Source organism: Zingiber officinale, chromosome 1A (assembly GCF_018446385.1).
Source record: "Zingiber officinale cultivar Zhangliang chromosome 1A, Zo_v1.1, whole genome shotgun sequence".
In the NCBI taxonomy this organism is placed as follows: domain Eukaryota; kingdom Viridiplantae; phylum Streptophyta; class Magnoliopsida; order Zingiberales; family Zingiberaceae; genus Zingiber; species Zingiber officinale.
In genome coordinates, this window is record NC_055987.1 from 88,810,450 (window position 1) to 88,830,453 (window position 20,004).

At 41.0% G+C, this 20,004-nt stretch overlaps 2 long non-coding RNA genes across 2 annotated transcripts; both read right to left on the reverse strand.

Annotated features, from left to right (window-relative positions):
• Window positions 1-9,408: 9,408 nt before the first annotated feature.
• On the reverse strand, window positions 9,409-10,497 carry LOC122006322. Its single transcript, XR_006118675.1, has 3 exons — window positions 9,885-10,497; window positions 9,668-9,809; window positions 9,409-9,466 (listed from the first exon to the last, which is right to left on the reverse strand). It is a non-coding gene; the product is annotated as an uncharacterized LOC122006322 (long non-coding RNA).
• Window positions 10,498-16,779: 6,282 nt separating this feature from the next.
• LOC122006326 lies at window positions 16,780-17,319 on the reverse strand. The gene is made up of 3 exons (XR_006118676.1): window positions 17,256-17,319; window positions 17,039-17,180; window positions 16,780-16,837 (listed from the first exon to the last, which is right to left on the reverse strand). It is a non-coding gene; the product is annotated as an uncharacterized LOC122006326 (long non-coding RNA).
• Between the last annotated feature and the right edge of the window lie 2,685 nt (window positions 17,320-20,004).

Below are 20,004 nucleotides of genomic sequence, written 5' to 3' on the forward strand. Positions count from 1 at the left end.
AATCAGCAGATATATCTTTTGGATTAGGGAGGGTAGGAAGTCTTTGTTACCAGGTTATAAGATATAGAGGAGGAGAAGGAAGGCGTAAAAAGAAGAATTTATGTCTCCATTCTTCTTGTGCTGGGATTCTATTAAATTAAATAGTCTTAGGACGACTTTGGAATTTGAAAAGGCTATATTCCACTTTGCAAAGAACGAAAAAATGATGGAACAAGCGAGGATACAACGGAAAGTTAAGCAATCGAGAAACAACAATGTGTTGGATCGAGAAGGGCTAGAGGGGGTTGAATAGCACTCGTGGCTTTCACTTATCGTTTTCAGAAATTCGATGAGAGTTAAGCAGCAGAATAAGAAAACAACAACACAAAGATTCCATGTATTTACTTGGCTCGGAGCCTAGGACAACTCCTACTCCAAGGCCCACGCTCGTTGAGCGTTTACTTTGGGCAACAACTATATAAAAGGTTACAACTTTAGAGTACAATATTAGAACTGAAATACAATTATACCAACGATAAAAATAGCAATCTTAAAGCTTCAGGTCATCGGGGTCTTGTTGTATCTTAGCCGGATCGTCTTGTCAGCAGTGCACAACTCAAAGATGTCTTAAAATGTGTTGAATAGAGCTGCTGGTCGAGACTTCTATATAAGGGTTGTTGAAGGCGCCTCCAAGCCCCTTGAGGGTGCCTCCATCACAACCAAGTTAGTCGCGCAGATAAGCTCTGAAGAAGTCCTCGCTGATCCTCTTGAAGGCACTTGAAGGCGCCTCCATACCCCTTGAAGGTGCCTTCAGGACTGTCCGAGGTGCCTCAAGCCTCCATGAGGGTGCCTCCAGCCTTGCTGCACGCACTTCTCCTCCTCTGCACCCTAGGAGCCTCCAAGCTCCATGAGGGCGCCTCGGGTACTGTTCACCCGAGGCAAACTTTGCTCTTTAGTCCCTACAAAGTATGTTAGTCCACAAAATACCAACATAACCTGCAAAACAAAGTTAGCACATAATAAACATAGTAACAAAAATATTTTGACAGTCTCCGGACTATCCGGTTTTGACTTCAGATTTCTGACTGAAAACCCTAGGTCGAACCGACGCATACTGTTCCCTCAGTGGGGAATGCGTCCTCACCTACTCCACTTAGGAGAGCATACCTAATGCCAGTCTAGTCCTCTAGACCGACTAGACTTTCTGCCTAGGGTTACCATCCTTTAGGACCTAGGGTTACCATCCCCTAGGATTTTCCGCCACCTAGAGTTACCTCCCACTAGGACCTAAGGTTACCCCCTTAGGATTTCCACCACCTAGGATTACCACCCCCTAGGACCTAAGTGTTGGAGTTGCGGGGCCGACAAGAGGGGAGGGGTGAATTGCCTAAAAATAAAGAATACTCTCCTCAAACTTTCAACTCAAAAGAAATAACAACAATAAAAAAAATAAATAGTAATAAAAGAGAGACAGGGAATTTAACTTGGTTACAACCCATGGGTTGTTAATCCAAGGTAGTCTAATAGCTCTACTAGAATGTCTCCTTCACTGTAGGTGGAGAAGCCTTTTTACACACTAAGAATGCTTAGAAGTTGCTAGGAAGTTGTTACAGAGTTGATTTAATAATTTCCTAGCTCTAGGGGCCTTTATATAGCTCCTGGAAAACTTATCTTGAACCTTGAGGACACCTCCAATGAGGTTGAGGGCACCTCCAACCGAGGTGAGTGGATAAAACTTTATCCGCGCACAAACGGTTGAGTTGACCAGATTGAAGGCGCCTTCAACACTATTGAAGGCGCCTTCAATGTTGGAAGCACCTTCATTAGTGTGGAAGGCGCCTTCTGTTGGAGTGTATACTGAAAGCCTAAGCTTTTGTAAACATTTATGTTAAATAAAGAATCACATTTGGTCAATTTATCTACATTTGTTTGTAGTTGTTCAATTAATTTATATTGTAGATAACATAGTATGTGGTGTCATATATAGAAGATGATGTTATCAGTACCTTATAAATTATAAACAGTAGCTCACGGCCAAAATGGAAAGGAACAAATCATTGGAAGGTCGTAGTGTAATTAGGAATTAGTTTATCTTGACTATATAATTACACTAGTACACTTAGAGTATATTGAGTAGGACCATTTGAGGTTGTTTCTTTTATACTGACTTTATAAAGGAACAAATACCTCAGTTATTATGGAAGTGTGTGCTCTTAATCCTAATATAATAACAAGCACATATATTTGATATTTATTTCTTTAATTTATCAATGGGTGAGATTTAGTTCGATGAATCAATAAACCCGATAAGTTGGGAAATGATATCACATATAGTGTGTGTTGTTGATTATAGAAGGAAACTATGTCCTAGAGATACTAGGTTGATAATGTTCCCAAGAGGAGCTCATAAGGATTGCCATGTTAAACCCTGCAGGTGGACTTAGTCCGACATGACGATAAGGTTGAGTGGTACTACTCTTGGACTAAGATATTAATTAAATGATTTGTCAGTAACTCACTTAATTAGTCGACATTCAATATCTTAAACACAGGGAGACTAGCACACTCATAATAAGAAGGAGCCCAAAAATGTAATTTGGGATTGGTGCGGTAGTTCAATAATAGTTCTCTAGTGGAATGAATTATTATTGATAAAATTAAGTTGTGTGTTCGGGGCGAACACAGGATGCTTAATTTTATCGAGAGACCAAAACCAATTCCTCCTCTCGGTCCCTATCGTAGCCTCTTATTTATAGAGTACTATACCCACCTATACCCACCTTCTATACCCACCTAAAGGGGGCCGGCCAAGCTGGCTTGTGGTTCAAGCTAGGGCCGGCCAAACCTTGATTCATGGGTGGCCGGCCCTAGCTTAAACCCAAGTTTAGGTGGCCGGCCCCCATTAAATTAAAAAGAATTTTAATTTTTAATTTTTATTATGTGGAAGATATAATTTATTAAAGAGAATTGAAATTAGAATATCTCTCTTGTAAAGGATCTACAAAAGATTAAAGAAAGAGATTAGATCTCTTTCCTTATTTGTAGATTGGTGAGATATTTTATTTCTCTTTAAAAATTATTCACATGTTGAAAAATTAAAATTATAGAAATTTATTTTTATTAACCATGAAGATATTTTTGAAGAGAAATTTTATTTTTAAAATTTCCGGAAACAAATTAGGAAGTTTTTATTTGTTGATTAAAACTTGTCTAATTTATTCCTCCATGATGTGGCCGGCCATTATAGTTTAATTGGGAAATTTTATTTTATTTTTCTCAATTAAATCATGTCAAGGAAATTAAGGAAATTTTATTGTAATTAAATTTCCTAATTTACCAAGGCTAAGGAATATAAAAGAAGGGTTGAGGGTGCCTTCATGGAGACAACCTCTATTATTTCTCTCTCTTTTTTCCTTGGTGTTGTGGCCGGCCATCATCCTCTCCCTCTCTTCCTCTTGTGGTGGCCAAATCCTTCATCTCCCTTAGAGCTCTTGTGGTGGCCGGATACTACTTGGAGAAGAAGAAGAAGAAGGAGAGAAAGCTTGCATCTCTTGCAGATTGGTTGGTGTTTTGTTCTTCATCCTTGGTAAAGCTTCCTTGTTGTGGCCGAACCCAGCTAGGAGGAGAAGAAGGTGGTTGGTGTTTTCTCATCTCGGAAGATCATTGCCCACACAACGTCCGAGGTTAGAAGAGGAATACGGTAGAATATCAAGAGGTCTTTCTAAAAGGTATAACTAGTAATTTTTCTTTCCGCATCATACTAGTTATTTTTGGAAATAATACCAAATACATGAGGCTTACGATTCTAGTATTTCGAATATGTTTTTCGATGTTGTGTTCTTTTGTTTTATTTTTTCCTTGTGATTTGATTGTTCTTTTCGGTTAACCTAAAGTTATTTTAGGAAATTAAATATTAGCTTTCCATAAAAGGTTTTGTCTAGTCGGTGGTGGTTGCTCCCATATCCAAGCAGGTCGTGTGCCTCGCCACGTCAGTACTGGAAACCAATTAATATTTAATGGAATTAATAACTTAAGGTGATTTGGGTCGAACGTGTTAAGTTTCGCAGGAGACCCAAGTAAAAACCTAAAAGAACGAATAGATTAAGTTTTGGATCAAACGTGTTAAGTTCTGCAGGCGATCCAAAATTTAATTTAAAAGAACACATGGTAGCTAGGAAAAGGTTCAGACCTTTGTACAAAATTTTTGTACAGTGGAACCTCTAGGTTTTCCGAGTAGCAACCAACAATTTGTATCAGAGCTAGGGTTTTGCCTCTGTGTATTTGGTATTAGTTTAATTATGCACATGTCATACATAATTTAGGCAGGATAATAGTAGGATGTGCTAACTTTGTGCATGCAGGATCCAACTATTATGGCTTATAGGTTTATGTGTGTGATTGGACCCTTGGACATGTCAAGGGCATTTATATATGTGTGCATGATTGTATTATAAAATACAGCAGGAGTTGTATTTAGTTTTATTAGGATTTTATTTTTGATCTAGATACATGTACATTCCTTTTATGGAATATAGGATCAAAATTGTAAAATTCTATTTATGTCGCGGATCGAATCTTGCAAAGCGTGGAACCTTCTGAGGACCAGAGGCGCAGCGGAACAAGGAGCAAGATGGATGCGACAGCTAGACCCGGTGGCGGTGGCCAAATATGGCAGCAGCTTGGGATGACAACACACGGAGGACAACCATAGATAAAAGCCATAATAGTTGAAAATTAGATTTTCTATTTATTGCTTTTATATTGTGCTGTGTGTGTATGTTAGTATACATGTTTAGTAGGCTAGCATAGTTAAAATTCCTCATTTATAAATAACTAAGTGGGAGAGGGATTTTTAAGTAAAACCCATGGTCTCCATTACTGGTTTGTAAGTGATGCAAACAAGCTTGCGCGTTGGCTCTGAGTGCCTTCCTCTATATCGGATGAGCTTGTTTGTGGATCACTAGAACAAACTTCCATTTGGGATGACTATAGGAAGTTAATTAAGAGCGTGTGATCTTCCCCATCGGAAGGGGCACAATCTTATTAATGGACTTAGCGTCAAGTAATGGTATACACTTAGGCACAACTAATAGTATCCTTCCCATCGAAGTCACTGCTATTATTTGTGTGACCAAAGGATACCGACTATTAATTTTATTTGTCAAAAAGTTAGGTTGACAAGATAATAAAATTAATGGGTTAAAACCCTCCTTTTACAAATGTTGAATTTGTATACGTCCACACTATCGTGGCATACAAAATTCACGGTGGTTTGAGGTGTTGGTTAATTTAAAATAGTATTGTTTGAGGAATCAATATTATTCTAAATTTAGAGTTCTGACCAAAAGTTATTTGTGATTCTTAGGATGACTTTCAACCCACTGTCCATCATACTTCAACAGAATAGACTTACTGGACCTAATTATATATATTGGAAAAGGAACCTGGACATTGTGCTTACTGCTGAAAGCTATAAATTTGTACTGACTGAGCCTTGTCCTGAAGCACCTACTGGTGAATCTACCCAAGAGGAGATTGAATATCATAGGAAATGGGTAAAAGTAGATGAGATGGCGCGGTGTTACATTTTGGCTTCAATGTCAAATGTATTGCAACATCAGCATCAAGATTTACCAACTGCCTATGATATTATGAACAATCTCAAGGAACTCTTTGGTTATCAGGATAGGGCTTCTAGACAAGAAGTCATGAGAAAGATAATGACAGCCACCATGCAAGAGGGTACTCTTGTGAGGGATCATATCCTAAAGATGATGGCTTATCTGAACGAGATACAGATCCTTGGAGGAGAAATTGATAGGGAAACCCAGATTGATATGATCCTCCAAACACTACCTAGAAGTTTTGAGCAATTCCGCCTGAATTACAATATGAACAAAAGGGTATATTCATTGGCGGAACTACTGACAGAACTTCAGGCAGCAGAAGGATTGTTTCGTCACAACTCTCATATTCACTATGTTGAAAATGGTTCTACTTCCAAGCCGAAAGGAAAGAAGAAGAAGAAACAAGTTGGTTCAGCAAAGAAAGTGAATAAATCTCATAGTACAGGACCTAAAGCTGGAATGAAGAAGCCGAAGGGCAAGTGCTTCATCTGCAAGCAGTCAAGGCATTGGAAGGCGGACTGTCCTCGTAGGAATCAGAACAACAAAGGTATATCTCATGCTCTAGTTGTTGAAACATGTTTAGCGGTGTTATCTACCAGCATCTGGTGTGTAGATACAGGAGCCACTGATCATGTCTGCAATACCTTGCAGGGGTTCCAGGAAACCCGACGACTATCTGAAGGAGAGATTACCGTCTACATGGGCAATGCTACTAAGGTGGCAGCTGTTGCAGTGGGAGACGTCTACTTATCTTTTAGTAGAAATAAAAATTTGGTTTTAAGAAATTGTCTTTATGTACCCAGTTTTAGAAAGAATTTAATTTCAGTTTCTAAACTGCTTTTAGATGGATATTCAGTTTCCTTTAGTAACGATGTAGTTATTAAGAGAAATAAAGTGATTATCTGTTCTGGTACATTAGTTGGCAATTTATATATTTTAAATCCAATTTCTCCCACAAAGAAAAACATGGAAATTTATAACTCATCTTCTAACTCAAATAAGAGAAAAGAACCTTCGGAAATGAATCAAGCATATCTTTGGCATCTAAGGCTTGGTCATATTAACTTAAGTAGGATTCAGAGGCTAATAGCCGATGGACATTTGGGTTCATTAGAGTTGAAAAATTTTCCATCTTGTGAATCTTGCTTGGAAGGTAAAATGACCAAGAGGTCGTTCAAGGCCAAGGGGTATAGAGCCAAAGAAGTGTTAGAATTGGTTCATTCTGATTTGTGTGGTCTTATGTCTGTCCAGGAAAGAGGTGGTTTTGAATATTTTGTCTCTTTTATAGATGATTATTCAAGATACGGATACATTTACCTAATGCGCCGCAAGTCTGAGTGCTTTGATAAGTTCAAAGAATACAAGGCTGATGTGGAGAAACGACTAGGTAAAAGTATCAAGACACTACGATCTGATCGTGGTGGCGAATACCTCTTAGGAGAGTTTAGGAATTACTTATCAGAGGCCAGGATTCAATCCCAATTGTCTGCACCTGGAACACCCCAACAGAATGGTGTAGCAGAACGAAGGAATAGGACTCTTATGAAGATGGTTAGATCAATGATGAGTTATTCAGAATTACCAAATTCGTTTTGGGGATATGCTCTGGAAACAACAGTATACGTTCTGAACTTAGTACCTTCTAAATCAGTTTCTTCTACTCCCACAGAATTATGGAATGGGCGAAAACCCAGTCTAAGACATATTCGGATTTGGGGTAGTCTAGCACATGTGCTGAAACCAGATGCTGATAAGTTAGAATCTCATACAGAAGTTCGAGTTTTTGTGGGATATCCCAAAGGAACGAAAGAAGGTTTATTTTATAGTCCTAAAGACCAGAAGGTCATTGTTAGCACCAATGCCCAGTTTTTAGAAGAAGACTATATAATGGATCACAAGCCCAGTAGTAAAATTGTTTTAGAAGAACTAAGAGAGGACACGTCTACTTTAGTACCAACAGTACAAGATGAAGTACCACAAGAAACTGCAACACGTGTCACACATGATACATAACCACGGACAGTGCCTCGTCATAGTGGGAGGGTTGTAAGGCAGCCTGAGAGATTCATGTTTATGGGAGAGTCTTCGGACTTGATCCCGGGTAAACATGAACCTGATCCCCGGACATATGACGAAGCACTCCAAGATATACATGCAGCATCTTGACAAAAGGCGATGAATTCTGAAATAGAGTCTATGCACTCTAATAAGGTCTGGGAGCTTGTAGAACCACCTGATGGTGTAAAAGCCGTTGGATGCAAGTGGATCTACAAAAGGAAAAGAGGGACAGGCGAGAAGGTAGAAACCTTCAAAGCTAGGCTTGTTGCGAAAGGGTACACTCAGAAAGTGTCACGCCCCAGAGGAGTCCCTGTCCGAAGAAATTTCGGCAGCATCTCCCCTGTACGACGGACAATCTGAAACTTTCTACATACATAAATACCTCAGCCACAGGCGGCTGGAATAAAAACAGTAAATAAAATAATAAAACTCTGACTCGAAATCCACCCTACTCCACTACACTCGTAAAGCTCAAAACCGACGAACCCACCTCTTCTGCCGTCCAGGCAGGCATATAGTAGAATAAAATCCAAATCATATCAAAGGTCCATCAAACGAAAGGATTCCATACAATATCCATATGAAAAATCCAAAACAAGACTAAAACAAAGTCTGATAGAGAATAAAAAGAAACTAAAATAAAATAACAACTCAACCCAGCAGAGGACTAGCACTACGTGCTGTGGGGACTAGCGACTGGAACTCCCTCCTGACAGCATCAACCTGAAAATAACAACAATGGAGGCGGGGTGAGTCCAACACTCAGCAGGTACAATTGATATGCAAAGTAAAGAAATAACACCTAGCACTAATCATGCGTACAGTCTCCTGATAAAGATAAAGGTAACTACAAACCGAAGAAGACAGGAGAGAATCTGTACTAACCAGGACCCGGTAAAAGGACAAACAGTCCGAAAGGTATAGAAGACCTGTATGCATGTCAATCAAGGTATCCAAGCAATGTGCAGCATATAAGTGCAACAAACACAAACACAAACAGTAAATGCATCATGCATATGATGCCAATGTCATGGTCACCCCTGACGCCAGTCAGCCGACTCACAACAACAGTGGGACCGAGTGGGTAGGGCTGTGACAACCGTGCACTCAGCAACACTACTCCTGATGAGTGATCGAGTGGACGGGATGCTGTCGGAGTACATACGTACTCCTACCCCAAATCATAAATGGGGGAGCGCAATGCTCTCATCTCCCGGTACACTATGACGGGGAGGAATCTCTAACGTGCTACACACTGCGTCACGAGCGGATCAACGGAGCACCGGAAGAGTCAAACTGACGTGCTACCACGCTATATCTCGCTACCCATGAGCGTCACAACGGAGCACCGAACAGTGATGAAACTAGCAATGTGCTCGACAATAATGGAGCAATCTATCGCACAGCATGCGATCATGCAAATGGTGCATGTCACTAAACATGGTAATATACTAATCCAACCTCTGAACATATCATAATGTGCACAAAAGCGAATGAATCATATCAAGATATACTGATCAATAAGGTATCAAACCTAGGTCCTGAACATGTGAAACGTGGTTATATCACTACCCATGAGCATGATAGATCAGGTACAAGACCAATACGAGATGCAATCAAACAATCAATCAAACAGGTAACATGTATTGGGCAGTGACTAACCGAAGTAAATAGGGAACACAATTAATGCAACATATTATTTTCATTACTAAGCATATCAAAGACAATAAGTCAAAAGTACCCGCCTCCGATAAAAGAAAGGTCCAATACCGACTCCGAGATACTCGTTTCGCGTCAAAGTCCTGCGGTATCAAACAAAATGTCTAGTTTAGCTAATTTATCATACAACCATTAGCCAAACTAAATTCTAATCCATTGACCAACTAGGGTTAGCTTCATTAACCCTAATTACACCTTTAGATTTATTTCTAAACTTAAGTTAACAACTTTTGCTAACACAACTAGAAATCATCTACAACGAAGACCACAACCCTAAACCCTACCTCAAGTTCCACAGCTTTATTCAAGAACAAGAAGATGCTGGAATTGAAGAGTTACTGCCCCATTTAGGTTGATTGCTGCTGGAACAAAGGAATGCTGGAATGAGGGCTGCCGTTAAGGGTTGTTGGCTGCTGGAATTCTTCACTGTTCGGATCAAAAAGATCAAGAAATCAACTTCCAAACCACAACCAAATTTCCATAATAACTTGAGCACTTTACCTCTTCCTTTACTGCCTGAAATGACCAAAAACCGAACAAAGCTGCCACTGGAAGCCCTAATGCCAGAAACTCAAGCCGTTAACAAGGTGGTTGCTGGCACTCACGACTACGCTAGATCACAAGGGCAGTGGCGAGCGAAGGACACTGCAGGAGAGCAGTGTCGATGATGGCTAGAGCAGAATGGGACGGCGGCGCTGCAAATCTAGGGCACAGCGTTGCCCTAGTCCGTCGGCGTCGGCTGTGGCGACCAAAAGGTGCAATAGGGGCAAGGGAGGCAACGGCGGTTTGCTGCGGCGCTGGTTAGGGCAAAGAGATGGCTGAGAGGAATCGACACTTCTCCGTTCGACGGCGACAGACGGCGGAGAAGCTAGGGCACAGAGGTCGTCGGCAGAAGATGAAGAGAAGGGCGTGCGCGCTCGGGAAGGAAGAAGAAGGCGAAGCCCTTGGCTGGGAGGTTTTGTACGCGGAGAGGGAGAAGGAACCGCTCGGTTAGGGCTCGGGAGAAGCTTGGCGTCGGCGCGAGTTCGGCAGGGAGAAAGGAATCAGCGGGGAAAATAAAAAAAAGAATAAGGAAAAAGGAATTTATAAAATAAACAATTTCTCACTTAAATGGGTAGCCTAAATAGGCTTTCCCGGATCCCAAATCTTATCCCCGTTAACTCGTCCATACGAGCTCCGAAAAATTTCCGAAAAATTTCCAAAAATTCCGAAAAAATTCCCTTATTAATATTTCCTATTTTCCGGTATTTTACATTCTCCCCCACTAATAAAAATTTGGTCCCCAAATTTCGTTATCTACTATCAGCAAGTACTAACAATAGGTAAAGCATAAATGCTGAACGATAAATAAAATCACATACCTCATGTGAAAAGGTGGGGATATCGAGCTCGGATCGTATCCTCAAGCTCCCAAGTAGCCTCCTCATCCGAATGATGCTGTCATCCGACTTTAACCAGCCGGATAGTCTTGTTCCGCAACTGACGCTCTTTCCGGTCGAGAATCCGTACCGGAACCTCCTCATATGTAATGTCAGGCTGAACTGGAACTGGACATATCTCCTCAGCATCGATACGTGGAATACATCGTGAACTCCTGACAGGGACGGTGGTAGTGCCAGTCGATAAGCTACCGCTCCGATCCTCTCCAAGATCTCGAAAGGGCCAATGTACAGCGAAGCTAGCTTACCTCTAAGGCCAAATCTCTTCACCCCTTTCGTGGGTGAAACTCGCAGACGTACATGGTCGCCAACAGAGAACTCTAGTGGTCTGCGTCTCCGATCAGCATAACTCTCCTAGCGGTCCTGCGCCTCTGACATCCTCCGTCTGATAGTACGGACCAACTCCGCATCCTGCTGAACTCTATGAGGTCCCAACAGCTGGGCCTCTCCAACCTCATCCCAGAGGATAGGTGTCCAACAAGGTCTACCATACAACACCTCAAACGGTGTCATCTGGATAATCGAATGGAAGCTGTTGTTGTAAGCAAACTCTACTAACGGCAGATGGTCCTCCCAACTGCCTCCGAAATCCATAACACACGACCTTAGCAGATCCTCTAAAGTCTGAATGGTCCGCTTTGACTATCCATCTGTCTGAGGATGGAAAACTATGCTAAACAGAGCTGCGTGCCCAAGGACTGCTGCAGACTCTGTCAAAAACGAGACATGAACCGGGGTCTCTATCCGAAATAATAGTCAACAGAATACCACGTGATCTGATAATCTCCCGGCAAAACAGATCTACCAATCGATCCAGGAAATCAGTCTTCCGGATCGCTAACGAGTACGCGGATTTGGTTAATCGATCAACAATTACCCAAATCGCGTCATGGTCTCGTCGTGTCCTCGGCAAACCTACCACAAAGTCCATAGTAATGTGTTCTCATTTCCACTCAGGATTAGGAATTTGCTGAATTAAGCCGGCAGATCTTTGGTGCTCGACCTTCACTTGCTAACTGACAAGACATCTAGCTACAAAATCTGTGATGTCTTCATGTCGTCCTTCATGTCGTTCCACCAATAGAAACACCTCAAATCTTGGTGCATATGGGTACCGTCTAGGCGAATCGCAAATCGAGAGCGATGAGCCTCCTGAAGTAACTCCTGTAAGACTGGATGAAACTGAGGTACGCATAATCTGCCTCGGCAGTGTATAACACCCTCCTGGTCTCGTGTGAACTCGGTCTGCTGCCCGGAAGCTATCTGGCTGCAAATAAATTGCAAATACTGATCAGCAGCCTAGGGCTCTCGTATCCTCGTCCTGATCAACGACTGAGCACCCATGGTACCAAAGTACCCTACTCTGTCTGTCCTTACCCCTCAATGACCAAATCGGAGGAACCTTAAATCAAGTTTGTGACCACAACTCGATGGCAAACTAAAGTCCCTCCGGACTTCCTGCTAAGCGCATCGGCAACCACATTAGCTCTCCCCGGGTGATAGCTAATGGTACAATCATAATCCTTCAGGAACTCCATCCATCTTCTCCGTCGGAGATTAAGTTCCTTCCAAGTAAACAGATATTTGAGACTCTTATGGTCAGTGAGAATCTCAAATGTAACGCTATATAAATAATATCGCCAAATCTTCATGGCAAAAATAATGACGATTTGCTCCAGATCATGTACAGGGTAGTTCTTCTCATGTTCCTTCAATCGACGAGAAGGATAGGAGACTACCATATCGTGCTGCATCAGAACAGCGCTCAAACCCTGAATAGATGCGTCGGTGCAGAGGACATATCCGTCCTCTCCAGAAGATAAAACCAAAATCGGAGCCAACACTAGTCTCCGCTTCAACTCCTAGAAGTTGGTCTTGTCATCCTTAGTCCAAGTGAACTTCACGCCTTTCCAGGTCAGACGTGTCAGTGACATAGCTATCCAAGAGAAACCCTCAACGTATCTCCGGAAATATCGAGCCAAACAAAGGAAGTTGCGAGCCTCTTCTATAGACTCCGTCTACTTCCAACGGTAACAACCTCAATCACCTGTGAAACCACGGTATACTCCTACTGGTGACCGTGTGTCTCAAACATCTCACAGAAGACAACCAAAATACACACTACTGAACTTCACATATAGACGTTTTCATCGAAACATCTCCAGAACTATGCAAAGATAAAGTGCGTAACTCACCGTGGATCCGAAATAGATCACAACACCGTCAACAAAGACAATGGAAACCGATCCAAACATCCTGGGAATACCAAAATCATCAAGTCTCTGAAAACATCTAAGGTTTCCCAAACGCTAGTGGTAAAATCATGACCCATAATGTCCATATCACAGACATTTCTAACCATAAGATCCCCCAGTGTGAGAGCAACGCTCCATCACAGAAAATACCACATATGTGGGAGCAACGCTCTACCACAAGAAATCCTCAATATGTAGGAGTAACACTCCACTACAAATAATTTGAAATATGTATCGTAATAAATATAGGGGCAATGCTTCGCTACAAGCAATCCGTAATATGTGGGAGTAATTCTACACCACAAAATAATACATAAGTACCCCAAGGAACCTAACTATCCAGCTAGAGACTGTACAAGATCTCTCTACCACAAATCACTGTGGTTAGCCTAGGCTATAACAACCTAGTAACCTAATCAAATCCATCATCAACTCTATCAGCATCCTAGTGGGTCATCCACTGATAGGAGAATTAGTTGATGAGTTAGTCCAACAAATAACATAATGCAGTCACTCCACATTCTGCATTCAGCATAAGTAGAATCATCATGCTGCCACCAATATATAACTAGCACACGTGCTCACACAACATATGTATGATCGACATAATCCTCCAATTAGTACACACCAAACATACTCCCAACATAGGTATAAATCATCGTGATATCTCCAATAATGCATACCGAACCCGTGTGCAAAATCAACATAGGCAAAATCAACAATACACCTCAAATAACCTCACACGGCATATATATACCTATACCAAGAGTATAATCAACGTAATACTTCCAACAAAACCTAATAGACACAAGCGCATCCACAAATCAAATATAATCAATAAGATACCTCAAATATTACACCGAATACATCTGCACATATCACAACTTAGATTAAATCGATAAGATACATCCAATAAAACACTCAAACATATGTGCACATTCCACAACATAGTTTTTAACTGACAAATACCTCCAATAAACAATCAGACATGTATGCCTATCCACTCGGGTATAATCTACTAGAAACCCGCAATAATCATATGTATAAATGTGTACGACCCAAAAGATAAAGTCAGAATTCAAGAACATCAAGACACTTTTATTTTTATCCTCAAAAATATCAGCCCACATAATATCAGATGAATAAGTCTCTACTCCCCATGAGAGCAAATTAATATTCCAAACATCAAATCATTATTTATCCACATAGTCCAATTTCAGAGGAAGCAAATATCAATTTTATCATCCTGTTATCTAACCACAACTAACCAGATTTATTAAAATTCATAGGTACACTAAACCATAAACTCTCTAACACCCGATTTATAATCTGATCACCAACTATAAACATCAAACCTGGGAATATCATACATGACACTCACTATGTCACCATCAACAACAACCCAAATAATAGATCATCAAAATAGTTATCCACATAACATTTACTCTCATAATTCATTAAAAATCAACACATCACAATATCTGATCTCCCAATATCCCTCAACCTCAAATCATTCTCAACAATGATCAAACATGATAACTCTCCAATGACCAATTTTCATCGTATCGGATACCCTAATATCCAAAAGATACGAGTATAAAAACTCTACTGGCTAAGTCCACAGGAATATATAGGTATCATCCATTACCCAGCTAACAATAGCAGAGGTTGGTATGTGCCTCCAACTCCTACTAGTAGTAACAGAAACTAAAACTACTAGTGGTAAGATATATAAAATCACCAGAGACTATAATCCTTGATCTCTATTAAGGTCAACCATGCTCAATGGCTAACCTATCACATGTAATATGTGTTACAACAACCAGACAAGTATTAAATAAAGAATCCTAATACATGTCATAAACTATAAAATTAAACATCATACCTAATTGCTGTCTGGAGATGTTCCGTCGCTGTCCAGTCCCCAATTTCTGACCTCAAAATTCCGAACGAGGAAATCGCCGGAAATCCATATAAATCCGAAACGGAAGTCCAAAACATAACCATAACGGAAATCCGTACAAACCGAAATAGACATCCAAAAATCCAGAACACCAAAAGCAGGTATCATAACCCGCTCTGATACCAATAAATTGGTATCAGATAAATCTCGAAAATCCATAATACAAAAATCAAACAAGTATCGCCAAACTTGGCGCTCTGATACCAAGTAAATAAATTGGTATCAGGTTATCCCAAACATCAAAAATACGAAAACAAAAGATCGTATACCTGTGCTCTGATACCACTAAATTGTCACGCCCCAGAGGAGTCCCTGTCCGAAGAAATTTCGGCAGCATCTCCCCTGTACGACGGACAATCTGAAACTTTCTACATACATAAATACCTCAGCCACAGGCGGCTGGAATAAAAACAGTAAATAAAATAATAAAACTCTGACTCAAAATCCACCCTACTCCATTACACTCGTAAAGCTCAAAACCGACGAACCCACCTCTTCTGCCGTCCAGGCAGGCATATAGTAGAATAAAATCCAAATCATATCAAAGGTCCATCAAACGAAAGGATTCCATACAATATCCATATGAAAAATCCAAAACAAGACTAAAACAAAGTCTGATAGAGAATAAAAAGAAACTAAAATAAAATAACAACTCAACCCAGCAGAGGACTAGCACTACGTGCTGTGGGGACTAGCGACTGGAACTCCCTCCTGACAGCATCAACCTGAAAATAACAACAATGGAGGCGGGGTGAGTCCAACACTCAGCAGGTACAATTGATATGCAAAGTAAAGAAATAACACCTAGCACTAATCATGCGTACAGTCTCCTGATAAAGATAAAGGTAACTACAAACCGAAGAAGACAGGAGAGAATCTGTACTAACCAGGACCTGGTAAAAGGACAAACAGTCCGAAAGGTATAGAAGACCTGTATGCATGTCAATCAAGGTATCCAAGCAATGTGCAACATATAAGTGCAACAAACACAAACACAAACAATAAATGCATCATGCATATGATGCCAATGTCATGGTCACCCCTGACGCCAGGCAGCCAACTCACAACAAAAGTGGGAACGAGTGGGTAGGGCTGTGACACCCGTGCACTCAGCAACACTACTCCTGATGAGTGATCGAGTGGACGGATGCTGTCGGAGTACATACGTACTCCTACCCCAAATCATAAATGGGGGAGCGCAATGCTCTCAACTCCCGGTACACTGTGACGGGAGGGATCTCTAACGTGCTACACGCTGCGTCACACTACCCCTGAGCGGATCACACCTAAGAGTCAAACTGACGTGCTACCACGCTATATCTCGCTACCCATGAGCGTCACAACGGAGCACCGATGAAACTGGCAATGTGCTCGACAATAATGGAGCAATCTATCGCACAGCATGCGATCATGCAAATGGTGCATGTCACTAAACATGGTAATATACTAATCCAACCTCTGGACATATCATAATGTGCACAAAAGCGAATGAATCATATCAAGATATACTGATCAATAAGGTATCAAACCTAGGTCCTGAACATGTGAAACGTGGTTATATCACTACCCATGAGCATGATAGATCAGGTACAAGACCAATACGAGATGCAATCAAACAATCAATCAAACAGGTAACATGTATTGGGCAGTGACTAACCGAAGTAAATAGGGAACACAATTAATGCAACATATTATTTTCATTACTAAGCATATCAAAGACAATAAGTCAAAAGTACCCGCCTCCGATAAAAGAAAGGTCCAATACCGACTCCGAGATACTCGTTTCGCGTCAAAGTCCTGCGGTATCAAACAAAATGTCTAGTTTAGCTAATTTATCATACAACCATTAGCCAAACTAAATTCTAATCCATTGACCAACTAGGGTTAGCTTCATTAACCCTAATTACACCTTTAGATTTATTTCTAAACTTAAGTTAACAACTTTTGCTAACACAACTAGAAATCATCTACAACGAAGACCACAACCCTAAACCCTACCTCAAGTTCCACAGCTTTATTCAAGAACAAGAAGATGCTGGAATTGAAGAGTTACTGCCCCATTTAGGTTGATTGCTGCTGGAACAAAGGAATGCTGGAATGAGGGCTGCCGTTAAGGGTTGTTGGCTGCTGGAATTCTTCACTGTTCGGATCAAAAAGATCAAGAAATCAACTTCCAAACCACAACCAAATTTCCATAATAACTTGAGCACTTTACCTCTTCCTTTACTGCCTGAAATGACCAAAAACCGAACAAAGCTGCCACTGGAAGCCCTAATGCCGGAAACTCAAGCCGTTAACAAGGTGGTTGCTGGCACTCACGTACGCTAGATCACAAGGGCGTTGGCGAGCGAAGGACACTGCAGGAGAGCAGTGTCGATGATGGCTAGAGCAGAATGGGACGGCGGCGCTGCAAATCTAGGGCACAGCGTTGCCCTAGTCCGTCGGCGTCGGCTGTGGCGACCAAAAGGCGCAATAGGGGCAAGGGAGGCAACGGCGGTTTGCTGCGGCGCTGGTTAGGGCAAAGAGATGGCTGAGAGGAATCGACACTTCTCCGTTCGACGGCGACAGACGGCGGAGAAGCTAGGGCACAGAGGTCGTCGGCAGAAGATGAAGAGAAGGGCGTGCGCGCTCGGGAAGGAAGAAGAAGGCGAAGCCCTTGGCTGGGAGGTTTTGTACGCGGAGAGGGAGAAGGAACCGCTCGGTTAGGGCTCGGGAGAAGCTTGGCGTCGGCGCGAGTTCGGCAGGGAGAAAGGAATCAGCGGGGAAAATAAAAAAAAGAATAAGGAAAAAGGAATTTATAAAATAAACAATTTCTCACTTAAATGGGTAGCCTAAATAGGCTTTCCCGGATCCCAAATCTTATCCCCGTTAACTCGTCCATACGAGCTCCGAAAAATTTCCGAAAAATTTCCAAAAATTCCGAAAAAATTCCCTTATTAATATTTCCTATTTTCCGGTATTTTACAGAAAGAGGGAATCGATTATGAGGAAACCTTTTCACCGGTAGCCATGCTTAAGTCTATCCGGATACTCTTATCCATTGCTGCTCATATGGATTATGAGATTTGGCAAATGGATGTCAAGACAACTTTCCTTAATGGAAGTCTTGAAGAGAACATCCATATGAAGCAACCAGAAGGGTTCATTGAAAAAGGCAAAGAGCATCTAGTGTGCAAGCTCAATCTGTCCATTTATGGACTGAAGCAAGCTTCAAGATCTTGGAACATCCGGTTTAATGAAGTAATCCAGTCATATGGATTTATTCAAAGTCTGGATGAGTCTTTTGTATATAAGAAGTGTAACGGAAACGTGGTGGTATTTCTTGTACTATACGTAGATGATATTTTGTTAATTGGCAACAATATCAAGGTATTATCAGACGTAAGGGTATGGTTGTCCAAACAATTTGATATGAAGGACTTAGGAGAGTGTGCACATATTCTTGGGATCAAAGTTATAAGGGATCGCAAGAAAAGAATGTTGTGTCTGTCCCAAGCTTCATATATAGATACAATCCTTGCTCGTTTTAGCATGCAGGATTCCAAGAAAGGTTTCTTACCTTTTAGGCATGGAATAGCTCTATCTAAAGAGATGTCTCCTAAGACATCAAAGGAGATAGAAGACATGAAAGCAGTTCCTTATGCCTCGGCTGTAGGAAGCCTTATGTATGCAATGCTATGTACGAGACCTGATATTTGTTTTACCGTGGGTATGGTCAGCAGATATCAGAGTAACCCTGGACAAGGACATTGGACTGCGGTAAAGCATATATTAAAGTACCTGAGAAGGACTAGAGATTATATGCTAGTTTACCAAGCAGACGATTTGCTCCCTGTGGGTTACACGGATTCAGATTTCCAATCATATAGGGACAACAGTAAGTCTACATCAGGCTATGTGTTTACTTTAGGAGGTGGACCCATTTCATGGAGGAGTGTTAAGCAGAAATGCGTTTCGGACTCAACCATGGAAGCTGAGTATGTAGCAGCCTCTGAGGCAGCTAAAGAAGCAGTATGGCTTAGGAACTTTCTAATGGACTTAGATGTGATTCCTGGTTTGCCCAAAATCATCACAATTTATTGTGATAATAGCGGTGCAGTTGCAAACTCAAAGGAACCACGAGCTCATATGGCAAGTAAACATATAGAGCGCAAGTACCACCTGATACGAGATATCGTGAAGCGAGGAGAAGTTGTCATCGCCAAGATTGCATCAGCGGATAACCTGGTAAATCGTTTCACTAAGGCCCTTCCAGCGAAAGCTTTCGATTGGCATGTGGAGGGAATGGGAATCAGATGTATGGTAGAAGATATGGCAGCTTAGTCATTAGTATAAGTGGGAGATTGTTGGAGTGTATACTGAAAGCCTAAGCTTTTGTAAACATTTATGTTAAATAAAGAATCACATTTGGTCAATTTATCTACATTTGTTTGTAGTTGTTCAATTAATTTATATTGTAGATAACATAGTATGTGGTGTCACATATAGAATATGATGTTATCAGTACCTTATAAATTATAAACAGTAGCTCACGACCAAAATGGAAAGGAACAAACTATTGGAAGGTCGTAGTGTAATTAGGAATTAGTTTATCTTGACTATATAATTACACTAGTACACTTAGAGTGTATTGAGTAGGACCATTTGAGGTTGTTTCTTTTATACTGACTTTATAAAGGAACAAATACCTCAGTTATTATGGAAGTGTGTGCTCTTAATCCTAATATAATAACAAGCACATATATTTGATATTTATTTCTTTAATTTATCAATGGGTGAGATTTAGTTCGATGAATCAATAAACCCGATAAGTTGGGAAATGATATCACTTATAGTGTGTGTTGTTGATTATAGAAGGAAACTGTGTCCTATAGATACTAGGTTGATAATGTCCCCAAGATGAGCTCATAAGGATTGTCATGTTAAACCCTGCAGGTGGACTTAGTCCGACATGACGATAAGGT